This window comes from Leptonychotes weddellii, chromosome 6, assembly GCF_054177405.1.
Source record: "Leptonychotes weddellii isolate Sample4059 chromosome 6, ASM5417740v2, whole genome shotgun sequence".
In the NCBI taxonomy this organism is placed as follows: domain Eukaryota; kingdom Metazoa; phylum Chordata; class Mammalia; order Carnivora; family Phocidae; genus Leptonychotes; species Leptonychotes weddellii.
This window is the reverse complement of record NC_138374.1, coordinates 71,969,410-71,985,618: the sequence shown is the minus strand read 5'-3', so window position 1 is coordinate 71,985,618 and position 16,209 is coordinate 71,969,410. Positions and strand designations below refer to the sequence as shown.

The 16,209-nt window shown below is 40.1% G+C and overlaps 1 protein-coding gene and 1 long non-coding RNA gene across 4 annotated transcripts in view; both read right to left on the bottom strand.

The window, feature by feature from the left end:
• Positions 1-16,209, bottom strand: part of LOC102740208 (protein kinase cGMP-dependent 1) — a 914,142-nt gene that overhangs the window by 642,559 nt on the left and 255,374 nt on the right. The gene's annotated exons all lie outside the window — the stretch shown is intronic.
• LOC145722248 (uncharacterized) overlaps positions 1-16,209 on the bottom strand; it is a 112,191-nt gene that overhangs the window by 4,542 nt on the left and 91,440 nt on the right. The gene's annotated exons all lie outside the window — the stretch shown is intronic.

The window sequence follows — 16,209 nt, the reverse complement described above, 5'->3', positions numbered from 1 at the left end:
TTTTTGAGGAACCTCCATACAGTTTTCCAGAGTGGCTGCACCAGCTTGCATTCCCACCAACAGTGTAGGAGGGTTCCCCTTTCTCCGCATCCCCGCCAACATCTGTCGTTTCCTGACTTGTAAATTCTAGCCATTCTGATTGGTGTGAGGTGGTATCTCATTGAGGTTTTGATTTGGATTTCCCTGATGCTGAGCGATACTGAGCACTTTTTCATGTGTCTGTTGGCCATTTGGATGTCTTCTTTGGAAAAATGTCTGTTCATGTCTTCTGCCCATTTCTTGAACTGGTTCTTCTTAAGAAATACTTAAAAACAATGCTTGTTTTCAAACCATAGGAGAGACAATATATCCTAGAAAAGTCTTGGCATTGGCTATGATAACCAGCCTGACTAGCACAATTATATTGCATCCCTGGATAGGTTTAAGAAGAAAAATATTTTGATACTAATAATATTAGCAGTTTGGAGTCAATTGCCGTGTTTCTAAGGATCCTCATCAGACCTATCATCAGTTGCACAGAATGAACAATTTGCTTTCATTGTAAATGTGTTTTGGGTTTTTTTTTTTCCCCAGCAACCAAACCCCGGCACCCTGGTGAGAAAAAAGTTCCTGTCAGCAGGATCACCTCGCTGGAATTCTTTATTACACACCAGAAGGGGCTGCATTATTTTCACAGTGTACTTAATTGGGCATGAGTTCACCGACATCTTTTGCTGGGCAATTTGTTCTTATAAAATAGGTTACAGGGTTATAAAATGACCAAAACATTCCGAGGCATTGTTGTCTGCTAGGAAAATTTAACTGGAAAGGGGGATTTTTTTCTTTTCTGACATGACATTGTGCATTTCAAAACGACTATTGCCCTTTTACTGGAAAGCTCACATTTCCCTCCAGATTCCTGGTTTTCATATTCATAGGACCTTGATAAGCCAGACTTTAACACAAGGCTTAAGGTTGTATAAACATTTATCATAAACCGCAAATTAAAAAAGAAAGCGATTTGAGGCATCAGAACAGATTTGTGTGGTAGGAAGAGTACTGGATGTAAACTCAGGGGACCGTGTCCTGATCTTGCCCATCATCACTTGGCTGTGCAGCTTGGACACGTCTGGTGTACCTCTCTGGACATCGATTTCTCCACCTGTGAAGCGAGGGGCCTGGATCGGATGATTTATAATATTCCCCAAAGTATGACGATATGTGACGGTAACAGAAAGGAATTTAAAACAAAAGGGGGGGAGGATTGTGTATTATTAATGAAAAGAAACTGTCACAACTCAAAATACTAACAATGGTGACTGTCTTAAGTATGGCTTGACATTTAAAGCAGAGAAACCACATTCTGGTTTTCAATAAAATTAGCCGATACAATCCAAAATTGTTCCTGATCTAACCTATAATTCTCAGTATTTCTTCTTGGTCTCTAGTCTCTTCCCTTTCCAGTCTCTGGAAGACTGCCTCCTCCATTTCCCAGAGTGACCTTAAAATTTAAAAGGTCAGAATTTTTCAAGTTTTCAAGAGATAACAGGTGTTAGAGCATGCAGGAAGGGGTACCCTCATACATGGTGGGTGGGGATGCAAATTGGTGCAGCCACTGTGGGAAACAGCATGGCGGATCTCAAAAAATTAAAAGTAGAAATTCCATATGATCCAGCAAATCCACTTCTGGGCATATATCCAAAGGAAATGAAATTAGTATCTCAAAGAGATTATCTGTCCCCCTCCCCCCATGTTCACTGCAGCATTATTCACAATGGCCCAGATACGGATACAGCCTAAGCGTCTGTCAACAGATGTGTGAATTAAAAAAATGATGTAGCACATGTGTGATATATACATATAAAACATGAATATGATATAGACAATACATATATAAATATAGAATATGATATATATCGGAATATTGGGTGTATGTATACACAGACACACACACACACATCTTGACATTTGCAACAACATGGATGAACCTGGAGGACATTATGCTAAATAAAGTAAGCGAGACAGAGAAAGACAAATACTATATGAACTCATTTATATGTGGAATCCAAAAAAGTCAAATTGATAGAACCAAAGAGTAGAACGGTGTTTGCCGGGGTTGGTCAAAGGATGAATAAGTTCTAGAGATCTATTGTACAGCATGGTGACTACAGTTAATTCTGTATTATATACTTGAAATTTGCTGAGAGAGTAGATCTTAAGTGTTATCACACAAAAAATAAGTATGTGAGGTAATGGATGTGTTGTTTAACTTGATTGTGATAATCATCTCACGATGTATGCACATATTAAATCGTCACATTGTACACCCTAAAAATAAAAAAATTACAAATAAATAAGTAAATGAATAAATAAATAAGACTTGAAACAAAAAATTTATTTTGGAGTTCAGTAAAAGTAATTTCAAAATACACTACTCCATTTCTTCGACTCTCAATGAGGAAGTTAATTTTGAATGCTTTAAGATAAATCAAAAACTTGGGCCAACAAAAATACCATTATGTCCATCAACCACTGACTTCCAAGCTAACATTCTCAGTTTAGATTGTGAAAAATTTGATTTGATAGAAAAAAGCTTCAAACCGCATGCTCAACACTAAATAACTGATCATTATTGATAATAAGATCTCAATGGGGTCATTTTTAGAAAATCAATGCATTTCAGGTTAAGTCCGAAACAGAATGAAGCAAGTTAAAACATGATGAAGGAGAAGGAAAATGCCTCCCTGTGTAGAAATAAAAGCACAGTTTAATATTTGGAAGAACCGAAAACCAGAGTAGGTTAGAAAAATACACAAAGTGATTTTGTTTCCTGCTATCTGGCAATTAAGTAACCAGAGAGCTAAATGCTAGCCATTCAGATCTTTGTCATGTAGCAACCAGTTCAGGGAGGGGCCTGCTGGCATCCTCGGAGGGAACAGTGGGTGACGGACTATTCCTGCTGGACTGTTTTTACCAGTGGGGAAATCACCTCTGGGACGGTGTGATGGAATGAAAGAAGCTTTATAGCCAGAGAGACAAGACGGGCTATGCAACTTGCAGGACCCAGTACAAAATGAAAATGCAGGACCCCTTATTCTAAAAAGATACTGTAAATTTTAAGCTGACTACAGCAGAGCACTAAAGCCTGAGACTGCACAGGCCCCACACCCAGGAGGCGGCCCTGCACACACTTGAAATTCCTGCTCAGCCACTTACGAGCCCTGTGGGAGACCTTGTTCCAGTCAACTGATTGCTCTCAGATCCTTCACTTGTAAAATGGCTAAAACCACAAAAGCACCCTTAGAGGTCCGTTGTAAAAATCTTATTAACTAATATGTTCTATTTGCCAGGGAAATCATAACACGCTCAAAACAATGAGCTATTATCATTAGCTGAAGGGAGGGTGACGGCTAATAGCAATTCTGTTAGAAATCACAATGCCTTTTTTTTTTCTTTTCTTAAAGGTCTTAGGAAAGCGATGAATAGGTTCACAGTGTTGACCATAAAATTCAAAAGCAGGAGCCCTATAGCACTGTTCTCCCCATGTTAGTCAAACCTACTTGATATCCCCAAAACAAACACTTGAATATTTTTCTTTTGTGGTTCTTACTGTAGTTCCTTCAAGTGATTTACCATGAGAAAACAAAAGCAGTATGGAAACCGTCTTGCTCATACTAATGTAAGTCACTGTTTCTCACAAATGGTAAGCAGCTTTTTCCTCCAACAGGGGATTGTAAACAACATTTTCTTGCTCTTAGTTCACCAAGGGATCTGAAGGGCTGAAACATCTGAATGATGAAACAAGGCAACATTGTAACAGAAAAGGAGGCCTAATTTGCATGCAACCTACACCATATAATTTTCAAGAACACAGGACCTCCCAGCTCTGCTGTAGTAGTAAATTTAACTTGTGCTAACCAGTAGGCATACTCTTTTATGCTCTGATTTTAACCAATGAGAAAAAAAATTTTTTTGAAAGATTTATTTACTTATTTTAGGAAAGAGAGAGTGCCAGAGATAGAGAGCACGTGGGGCGAGGGAGGGGCAGAGGAAGAGAGAGAATCTTAAGCAGACTCCCCCCTTGAGTACTGAGCCCCACATGGGGCTGGATCTCAGGACCCTGCGATCATAGCCTGAACTGAGATCAAGAGTCAGAGGCTTAGCCAACTGAGCCACCCAGGCACCCCAACACCAATGAGAATATTAACTCTTGACTGGGTTCACTCCAGAAGGTATAGATTTCTGAGTATGTTTAAAGTTCAATGTAAACTCTGTTGTACATATCCATTTGAAAGGCACGTAATAGAATAGGAGGAAGCAATGTGAGGGGAAAAGAAAGAAGGAAAGGAAATGGAGAGCTTTGCCCTCAGCAACTTTTTTCAATGTTGGATATATTAGCCAGAAAAGAAACATGGTGGCAGATATGAAGAGACTTTCTGAGTTTTAACCATCAAGTAACTATGTCAAGGTCTGAGTGGCTAAAAATACCATGGGAGCCTTTAGATTGATGTCCCATTTTAAGGATTGGTTGGTTTGCGGTCAACTGCATGAAAACTGGTTTAGATTCAAGAACACAGGGGCACCTGGGTGGCTCAGTCGGTGAAGCATCTGCCTTCGGCTCAGGTCTTGATCTCTGGGTCCTGGGATCGAGCCCCACATCGGGATCCCAGCTCAGCAGGGAGTCTTCTTCTCTCTCTGCCCCTCCCCACTGCTTGTACTCATTCTCCAATAAATAAATAAAATATTTTAAAAAAAAAAGATTCAAGAACACAAGGCATTGCAATGCAGGAGTCTATCAAGAGGTTCAATATCCTAAAGACGACTGAGGTCTAGGACGAGGAGCTAATTCACATCTGTCCTCTCTTCGTCTGACCCAGGAAAGGTGAAGAACACATTCAGTCAGTTATAGTTAGATTTAGTCCCTCTTGTTTATTTCTGCTTTTGTTTTCTTTGTTTTGGGTATCAAATCCAAAAAATTATTGCCAATGCTGAGGTCAGGGAGCTTATCCCCTATGTTTTCTTCTAGGAGTTTTATGGTTTCAGGTCTTATGTTCAAGACTTTAATACATTTTGAGTGAATTGTTGTATATGGTATAAGAGGGAGTCTAGTTTAATTCTTTGCACGTGGCTGTTCATTTTCCCCAACACCATTTACTAAAGAGACTGTCCTTTCCCTGTTGTATATTCTTGGTTCTTATGCTGTAAATTAATTGACTGTATATGTGTGGGTTTATTTTGGGGTTCTCTATTCTGTTCCATTGATCTATGTGTCTATTTTTATGCCAATATGATGCTGCTTTGATTATTATAGCTTTGTAATATAGTTTGAAATGAGGAAGTATGATGCCTCTAGCTTTGTTCTTTCTCAAGTTTGCTTTGGCTATTCAAGGTCTTTTATGGTTCCATACAAATTTTAGGATTGTTTGTTCTATTTCCATGAAAAAATGCTGTTACAATTTTTATAGGGATTGCACTGAATCTGTAGGTCACTTTGGATGGTTTGGGCATTTTAACAAGATTAATTCTTCCAATCCATGAAAACAGAAAACTCTCCATTTATTTGTATCTTCTTCAATTTCTCTCATTGATGTGTTACAGTTTTGAGCATATGGATCTTTCTTATTTATTCCTTAATATTTTATTGTTTTTGATGCTATCATAAATGGGATTGTTTTCTTAATTTCTCTGATAATTCATTGTTAGTGTATAGAAATGCAACTGATTTTTGTACATTAATTTTATATCTTGCAACTTTACAGAATTTGTTGCTTAGTTCTAATAATGTTTTGCTAGAGTCTTTAGGGTTTTCTATATATAATATCATGTCATCTGCACAGACATAGTTTTACTTTTTCTTTCAGACTTGGATGACTTTTATTTATTTTTCTTGTCTAACTGTTCTGGCTTGGACTTCTAGTACTATGTTCAATAAAAGTTGTGAGAATGGGCATACTTGTCCCATTACTGACCGTAGAGGAAAAGCTTTCAGATTTTCACAGTTTTGAAAATCATGTTGGCTGTAAGCTTGTCATATATTATGTTGAGGTACATTTCCTTTATACCCACTTTGTTGAGAGTTTTTATAATGAAAAGATGTTGAATTCTGTCAAATGCTTTTTCTGTATCTGTTGAGATGATCATATGATTTTCATCCTTTATTTTGTTAATTTAGTATGTCACATTTATTAATTTACATAGATTCAACCAACTTGACAGCCCAAGAATAAATTCTACTTGATCATATTGTATGATCTTGTTAATGTACTGTTAAATTTGGTTTGTTAATATTTGTTGAGGATTTTTACACCTATATTCATCAGGGATATTGGCCTGTAATTTTCTTTTCTTGTTGTTCTTTGTTTGGCATTACAGTAATGTAATGCTGGCCTCCTAAGATGAGTTTGGAAATGTTTCCTCCTCTTCTATTGGAAGATATTGAGAGGATTGGTATTAATTTGTTTTTTTAAATGTGTGGTAGAATTCACCAGTGAAGCCATCTGGTCCTGGAGTTTTCTTTGTTGGGGAGTTTTTGGTTACTCACTCAACCTCTTCACTAATAATTATTCTATTCAAATTTTCTATTTCTTCATGACTCAGTCTTGGTAGGTTGTATGTTTCTAGGAATTTATCCATTTCTTCTAATTGCATGTGATTGTTCATAGTAGTTTGCTTATTATCCTTAGTATCCACTGGACTTCTAATCATGTAATATAAATCATTCCCTTGCTGTTCCAGCCATTTTAAATTGATATTTTGACACTTGCTACCAAAAACATCTTAACTGATACAAATACTACCTCACAGTACCATTTATGATTAGATGAGATGCATCTAAATTCCTTAGCAGAGATCACGGAGTATGAATATTGAGTATGGATAAAATGGAAATTATGTTTACTCTGATAACAGACCCACAGTATTTAGTATAAAATGGCATTATCATTCTCCATAACTTCAACAGGTTAACAAAAGCTCTTAGAACTTCCACTGTCACTTAATCACAGATAGGGCTTAATAACTGGATCTAGGTCATCAACTATACTTCCACATTCACCAGCAGAAGTACCATTTTGCAAAAAAAAAAAAAAATGGTATTTCCTTTTCATTGTCCTTGTATCACCTTATCTAGGTGTTAAGAGTTGCCTCCATTCTAAGAAATTGTTAAACAAATTCAACTTATCCTTTTCCCACACCTTTCATACTTCTTTAAAATTGGAATATTTTTCTTCTCAAACACAAGTGTTCCCAGACTCAGCCCCATCTTTGTTAAGGTCATGCCAAGAAAGCCATGCTGTTTCAAATCTAATTATACAATCCTACATCAAAAAGCATCAAAGATACCAATGAGAAAATTCTGAGGAAAACAAAACAACAAAAATGAAATTTCTGATTATATTTTCAGTAGTCTGTTTTCAACCCTGACCATATGCTTTACCTTCTTAATGTCAAGTTTCCTTCTGGGAAGGGAGGTACATTAGGGCAATCCCAGAGTTCGTGACTGAAGATAATATAGTCCTTGAAAATCAGCAATATTATATAATAGAACTTACATGTAATGCAATTACATGCAATTCAAGCTAAAAAAAAAAATAGGTATCATTCTTGTTTAGGGTGATTTATAAATGTAAATCTGAGCCAGCGAAATAAAAGCAAGCTCTAAAGCCAATTTGTTTGAACTTCCCTATGGCACAATGTCTTTTTTTTTTTCAGGTTTCTGTTTACATATTTTTAGTTCTTTTCCATTTTAGTAGCTAAGCAATAAGAAGCTTGATTTCCTAAATCTAAGTAGAAAAATTTTCATTGGCTCAAGGCCAAAGACTGTAGTCAAGAAGAGAGAAACTCATAACTGAGATTTGGTCTCCTTCACATCTTATGACTCAGTTCTACACCGCGATCTAGTAAAATTCATTTAGCAACCAAGAGCCCCATGCCCAGCTTGTGAATCACTCAGTCAGTGAACTGAGAAAAGCAAGGATGACATTCAGTCTTCACATCCCCGTGAGAGGCACCCAGTGGCTTTCATTTGTCTGTTTGTTTGTTTGTTTCTTTACCGACTCACTCACACATGTGTTCTATACTTCAGCCAGCAAACACTTTTTATTTTTTTTAATTTTTTTTTTTAAGATTTTATTTATTTATTTGACAGAGAGAGAGAGAGACAGCGAGAGAGGGAACACAAGCCAGGGTGGGGGGAGAGGGAGAAGCAGGCTCCCCGCAGAGCAGGGAGCCTGATGCGGGGCTCCATCCCAGGACCCTGGGACCATGACCGGAGCCAAAGGCAGGCGCTTAACGACTGAGCCACCCAGGCGCCCCCAGCAACACTTTTTAAATACTTTGTTTAAGGCACCTTCCTGGTTAATGAGGACATAGCGGTAAATCAGACAAACTCTCTTCTCTCTCGGAGCTTGCATTTGCTGGTGGGCAGCTGTGTGCTGGTAAGCCAACTCAGAAAAAAACAAGTCCCCGATTTGTAGCATTTGTCAATTTCCATGGTGTAAATACACCCACAGTGGCCAATTTGACAACCAGCTTGCAAAATTCCTGAATATTTAGCAATCCACTTTTGCAAACTAGTATGAGCTGGTTCCAGCATACCACCGGTGGGGGGGATAGACAGTAAGTAAGTAAAGTGTGTGGTCCGTGGATAGGGATAAGTGTGATGGAAGAAAATAAAGCAGGGAAGGGGTATGAAGTGTTTGGGGATGGAGAAAGGGTGTGCATTTATAAATTGCTGGGACAGAGAAGGCTTCACCGGGAGGCAGTGTCTGATTACAGGACTCCAGTGTAGACAGAATCTCCCAGGCAATGGAAATAACAGTTTCTCTGTGATTTCAATAGCACGTCAGCTGAGGATATCAGTCTTGGTCTGTGTACAAGACCCCTCACAGTCTGTTTATTTTAGCTCAGCTTTCTGGCATTGTGCTTTGCTTCACAGGTATCATCTATGCACAAGTGGATTAGAAATTCAACAGGTTGAAAATATTCACTTCGTCTAGTGTCTTAGTAACATAACCTCAACCCACCGATGCTCACTGTCCAAAAATCTCACTCCTGGTCTCCTGGGTTAGCTCGACGGCCTCACTCTCTCAATTCTGCAGCTAAATCAGTCAAGTTTACAAAAGGATATGAAATTTATTTCAGAGCCAACACAAACAGGCAGACAGCCTCTTATTTAAAATGTGATAGGTTTCAAAACTTGCTCTTCACGTGCCTGTCATGATAACAACCTCAGTGTGCATCACCAGAAAGCTGGATATAGCATACAGACACAATGAAATCACTAAGAAGAGATTTAAAGCAACGCTATACATCTAAATGTAATGAATTGGAAAGATGTTAGGGTCATTAACGATACCAGCCACAATGACTGACACCTTCTGAGCATGCTACCTCCCGTGCCTCAGCTTCGTCAGCAAATGGGACCAATAACGAAAACGATCTCTTAAGTCACAGTGAGGTTTAAATACATCAATACATAAGTTAACATGTCAGTTAACACTAACCTGTAATGCAACGCCAACATGTAATAAATATAATTTAATAATAAATGGAATGCATGGGATAAATATTAGCTATTCTCTTCTCCTTCTACATAAATACTGTTATTAGTATTACTTGGGGTCAGACACTAGAAGGGGTATCTTTATTTTGTTTTTAATTATTCCCATTTACTAGATAAGGAAACTGAACAACAGGAAGTTTAACAAGGTACCTCTGTCACAGAGTGGGTAAGAGGTGGCGTGGAGATTCATGAGATATTCTCAGTGGCCACATCCTTTTTTTTTTTTTTAAGATTTTATTTATTTATTTGACAGAGAGAGAGATCACAAGTAGGCAGACAGGCAGGCAGAGGGAGAAGCCTGATGTGGGGCTCGATCCCAGGACACTGGGATCATGACCCAAGCCGAAGGCAAATGCTTAACCATCTGAGCCACCCAGACATCCCAACGGTCACATTCTCAATGACTATGTTGCAAAACAAAAACACATTTTGGCCAATACAAACCCTGCCCATCTCCGGCCCATAAGGGCAAGAACTGTGGGACTTGAATTTACCCATGTATAGAGAGTGCTCATCGTATCGAATGAATACAGAAGGGAAACCATAGTTAGCACTCCTTACTAAGTGCTAATTCATGTCCTAAATGTTTACAAGGAATGATTTCCCACATACCACCCCCTTTAAGGAGGTACGAATGCTATCCCACTTTGCAGATGAGAACTTGAGTCAAGGAGACTTTAAATAAATTACCCAGGCTCATACAAATTACAAGTAGCAGCATCGGGACTCAAATTCCAGTCTGTTGGACTCCAGATCCCGGGCTCTTCACCACAGTGCCTTTTCTGCCTCCACTGCTCAGCTGGGAACCTCAAATAGAATGAGGAACCACGACACACTGTTTTCATTAGACCCCGGGATACGCGGATTAAGGCTGGAGGTTTCATGCAGATGTACAATAGCCCCCTCCTCTATTAATTACAACATGTGAACAGGGAAAAGCACAGAGCTTAGTGGAGACCTGAAGAGTTGCTCTCAAAAGCCAGAAAGAGCCAATTAGCTGTGGTCCACCGACCTCTCGCACTACTCCGCAGTCAGCCAGCGCCATGGTAAAACTGAACATATCCTCCATAAGATCAATCTCTCTGCCATTTCCAACCCGTACTGTGTATGAATCATGCATTTTCAGACTAGAGAACATGGAGTGATGGCTTCAAAATCTCTCCAGGGTGTAAAAATAGAAGCTTAGTGCCATTGGTATGGATTCCCCACTGTTTCAAAGTAACCATTTTCAGTCTTTTGAGAAAGAGCGCCCAGCCTTTTTGCAGTAGCATTTTAGAGGTTCTACTACTCCTTGCAATTCTCTCAGTGCAGAGGGAAGCACATCTGTGGTCTGAAGGCCACGGCTAAACCAAACAGAACACCTCTCATGGCGAGACATCCTGGAGCCCTGGGAGAAATGGGCTCTGGAGTCGGGCGCCCCCTGGCCCAGGGATGTCAGTTACTGCTCAGGTCATTTGGATCTTAGTTCCCGAGTGGTCCTGAGCAAGGATTCTAACTCTGTTCTTCCGATCTTCAGAGACCAAGGTCTCAATCACTGTGCTGGTGGAAACAAATTCTAAATGCCCCAGAAGCCAGAAAGGCAATGGGAGTGAGTGAAGCAGGCGAGCTGTAGCCACGGGGATGAGGAGGGGATGCCTGGCACCCGGGCACCTCGTGATTCTGTTCAGCACCTCTTCTCATGAAACCAGTTGCTACTATGCTCTAGCCAATGGGTGCCGTAAAGCAAGGCATCCTGATTTTGTGTTATTGTTCCCTTCTTTTAAAGAGAGGCCACGACTCGGGATTTTATGTGAAACTTCAAAAATCGTAAATGTTAGTAAAACAAGATGATACCATGTTGGATGAAGACACAAATAGCCATGAGACAGGTTTGACCCGCGGGTACCTGGTTTGTGACTTGGATTCTGCTGCATTGTCTTCTCTGCAGGGCTAGCAGATGCCAGGCGAACCCACGCTGCCACGAAGTCTCAGGCAAACTACCGTCTTTCTAAGTTTTGTGCAACAAAATCTGATCTGACTGATAACCTAGGAACCACACAGTGTCCTAAGAATAGCAGACATTTATGAAGTCCCTATCACTTTGCATAGATGCACTGAGACAAAGCCTATAAGCTGGGTACTCTTACTATCCCCATTTTACAGATGAGAAAACTGAGGTATATACTCAGTGTAGAAGGAAGGCCACACTGCCATCAAGTAACAGAAGTGGGTACCTATCCAAATATTCAGGCTTCAGATTGCCATGTGGAATAAAAGTATCACTATATATAGCAAAATGCCTGGTACTCATACAATCAGCATAAAGAATACAGTGTGTAAGATTTCCATATATAGTCTGAAGGGGGAAAATGTTAGCCTTTTAAAAATGCTAATAACTTATCAAATTAAGTGTATGGGAATAAAGGACATATTTGGAAATCATAAAATCTATGGACAAGGTAATGTTTTGTGTTGCTACCAAAATTGTACCCCAGTCAAGGTAATGTGGCTTGAAATAAACAGTCTTCATAAAAAATGTTCAGAATCTTGGACTAAGTAATCGACTCTTGATGATTTACTCTAAAAATAATTTAAATGAAGAAGAAGGAATCAGCTCAGAAGGGTTACCAGGGTCCGATTTTTTTCAATAGCAAAACAAACAAGCAAACGAAATAAAGAACTCAAGTGCCCAGGAGAATAAGAACAAATACTTTTGGTATAGTGATATGGTAGAAGACTAGATAATCACTAAAAATCGAAGCCCTGCTGATTATTGGTAACGTAGAATGGATTTCTTAACTGAAACACTAAGTGAATAAAGGCAAGAAGACAATTGCATCCATATTCTGAGTAGAACTAGGTAGAAAATATTTTACAAAGGAGGCCAGAAGAAAATACAAATGAAGCTTCCGGATCATTCCAAAATGTTTCATTAATTGCAATGTGAATAACTTAGTAAAGAGATAAGGGAATTTCAACTGCTTTTATTAACATTGTTGTAGCAGCAAACATAGTATTTGTTAGCTGTTGCAGGCAGATCTAGCTCCGTCAACTCAGTGACAGACACCCAGCCCCATTCTGCTTCCAGCTTCCAGGACTGCGTTTTAACCTTCTTGCTGTCCCTACTGAACGGGAACCCAGAGTTTTGCACATTTTCTGTGACAATCCTACAGAGTAGTGGTTTGCATAGACGGGCCCCGCTATCTGGGAATAAACTCTCATCTGTGAGTAATGAGCATGAATATTTATAGGTTACAATGTATAGTTTCAAAGCAGCCTCCATGTAGTTCTTAAAGTAAATGCACTCTCATCTTAAGGACTTCCTTCACTCTTGCTATCCCCAAGATACATAAGAGGCTTGCTTCCTTCCTTCCTTCAGGCTCCTGCTCAAATGTCATCGGTGGGAACTACTCAGATCACTTTATATAAAATAGTGACATGCCCCCCACCACCAATACTCGTATTAAATGGTCTAACATTCCTAATGACCATATGATCATTTTCATTTAATATATGAAGATCCTAACGCATACAGAAGTTAAGAAATCTGTCCAATATACTGTGGTGGACCAACTCTAAGAGGACCATCTATTATCAAGCCCTCCTGGTATATATGCCTTGTTTAATGCCCTGATTTTGAGTGTGAGGAGGACTTACCTACGCAGTGTTTCTAACCAATAGTGTATGGCAACAGGTAATGGGGTGATTATGTTACCTAATCTCATAACTTCTATCTTGCTAGCAGTCTCTGCTGACTCTCTTCCTTTCTGACTTTGAAGAAATAAGCCACCATTTGGAGAGTTCCATATGGCGAGAAACTGAGAGCGACTCCAGCCTACAGCCATGGAGGAGATGAGTGGGGTCCTCCTTCCAACAACCTGAAACTGAATCCTGCCAATAATCACATGAACCTCCTTGGAAGCAGATCCCTCCCCAGCTGACCCTCAGGGAAGAGTCCCACCCTGGCCAACACTTTCATTGCGTCCTTGTGAAAGATCCTGAAGCAGAGGACCCAGAAAAGCCATCCCCAGATTCCTAACCCCCCGAAACCATGAGATAACAAATGTGTTGCTTCAAGATGCTAAGTTTGTGGTAATTTGTCAAACACAACAGATGACTAATGTAGTCACAATAAGTTGTTTAAAAAAGATTCAAACATAGGCAGTCTAGAATCTATACATTTAAGCACTATACAATATTGCCCTCCAATAAATATTTCTGGAATGAATAAATGGATAGATAGATGGATGGACATGATGATACCTTATAGAGCCAAAGGCCAGTAGATGCACTTTTTAAGAGACTAAAATAATGTCAATCTTCAAACCTGTCAGAAAATTTAAAAGCAAAGAAAAATATCAGCAACTCTGTGTCATGAACATAATTACAAAAATCCTAAACAAAATACAAGCAAAAGAAATCTAATGACTCATAAAAAGATCATACATTATGACCGGGTTGGGTTCATTCCAGGAATGAAAGATGGGTTTGTCAACTAAAAATCAATAAATTTAAACCACCACATTTACAAAATGAAGGAGAAAAATCATGATTATCTCAGTAGATACAGAAGCAGCATTTGATGAAATTATACCTCCATTCATGATTTTTCAAAACCCTCTTGGCAAATTGGAAATATGACAAAATCTATCTCCATTTCTGGTTTTTATAAAAGCCTCTTGGCAAAGTGGGAACAGAAGAGTATCTATACAAAACTACAGGAGATATTATGCTTAGTGATGAATTTTGAAGGTTTCACCTGATTTGGGGAATGAGACAAGGCTGTCCGCTATCCTTATTTTATTCACCATTGTAGTAGAAATCCTGGCCAGTATTAAAGTAAAAAAATATATATATGAGTTATAAGGAAGTGAAGAATTAAAATTCTCATTATCTGCAGATGACTTGATTGTGTATATATATATATATGTGTGTGTGTGTGTGTGTGTGTGTGTGTAGAAAACCTTAAAGACTCTACAAAGAAACTAATAGGTTTCTACGTACAAAGTACAGAACTCAGTTGCACTTTTATATATTAACAACAAGCAATTAGGAAAGAAAATTTGAAATACGATTTAGAAAAGCTCAGTACACACCAAATGCAGGTTAAATTTCATGTAAGATGGGGAAGACTGCTATTCAAAAAACTGTAAGCCTTATCCCACTCAATTTCAATCACAGCACCCCATCACTAGTAATGCGCTAGCCATGCTTTTAGAGACGTGACACAGGCTATAACCAACATGACGTGAAATAATAAAACATATGCTCAGTTATCCATATATTTCCAATATTTTTAGCACACATGCACACGAGTATTGAAAACTGTGGGACTGCTTTTTCGCCTTCCATTTCCTCCAGTGGCAATGTGTACTGGTTGCCTAGGAAACCATGACAGCAGGGGACAGGACTGGCTATTCTGTCACTCTGAGCTGGGCAGAGATTTCGGTGGTGGCTTGGCTCGCTGCCCCACTGGAGGGGCACCTGCCCAGCTGCGCTTGGCAGTCGTCGCTCCTTTCCAAGGAGGAAGGGTTTACATTTTGTTGTCACCATCAGGCAGTAGGAAAGGAGGAAAGGGCAGGATAATGGGAGCTGGGGAGCCAAGCCTGAGCCTGGGTTGTTGAAGGCGGAACTTAGGTACCATGGGTGGAGAGACTGCCCCATAAAAGGAAGAGACGCTTCCTTAGGTAAGTTAGGCACTGGATGGGATGCTACTCACAAACCAACGTGGAAGGCAGCTAGCGAGGGGACTGGGACCATCTTGTGCCAGGAACTGCCTATTTAGTCTGTTCTGCATTCAGTACATAATCAGTTCACTCAGTCTCTCTCTCTCCCTCTCGCTTTCATCTTCCCTCCCTCCTCCCATCCTCTCTCTCTCCTCCCTTCCTCCCTCCTTCCCTCCTCTCTCTCTCTGTCCCTCCCTTCCTCCCTCCTCTCCTCCTTCTCTCTCTCTCTCTCTCTCACCTGCTCTGAGAATCACAGACACACCCAGACACACACACTCACACACACACGCTTGCTCTCCTCCTTTTAAACACAGATAATGTGGGGTTCGGAGGGGCTCAGTAACTTTCCTGAGCTCACCTAATTACGAGCACTGGGGTTGGACGCGAGCCTCCACCAACACCCGTGAAAACGCATAGGAGGGCTGCCCGCAAAACTGGGCCATGTTTTGAGACAGGGACAGAGTCCAGGCAGAAGAGGACGCAGGGGACATGAGAGAAGGAGTTGATAACATGTTCAGGAAATGAGAAGCAAACTGGGGGGGTGGGGGTGGAACAGGGAGGGCATAGGGGCACAGGAAGTGTAAAATCATCAAGTAGAACACAGATCATGAACTACCTCAAATGCCAAACGAGGGACTTGGGTTTTTTTTTTATTCTACAACTTTGCGGTCGGCTATAGCAGTCAGGACGCACAGCAATGCGGGGAGTGCGGACCACCGTGAGTTTGGGGCATAACATTTACTCTGGAAGTAAAACAAAACTTAAAGGGCACCTGGGTGGCTCAGTCGGTTAAGCGTCTGCCTTTGGCTCAGGTCAGGATCTCAGGGTCCTGGGATCGAGCCCCACATCGGGCTCCCCGCTAAGCGGAGTCTGCTTCTCCCTCTGCCCCTCCCCCTGCTCATGCTCTCTCTCTCTGTCTCTGTCTCTCTCTCTCTCTCCCTCAAAAGTAAATAAATAAAATCT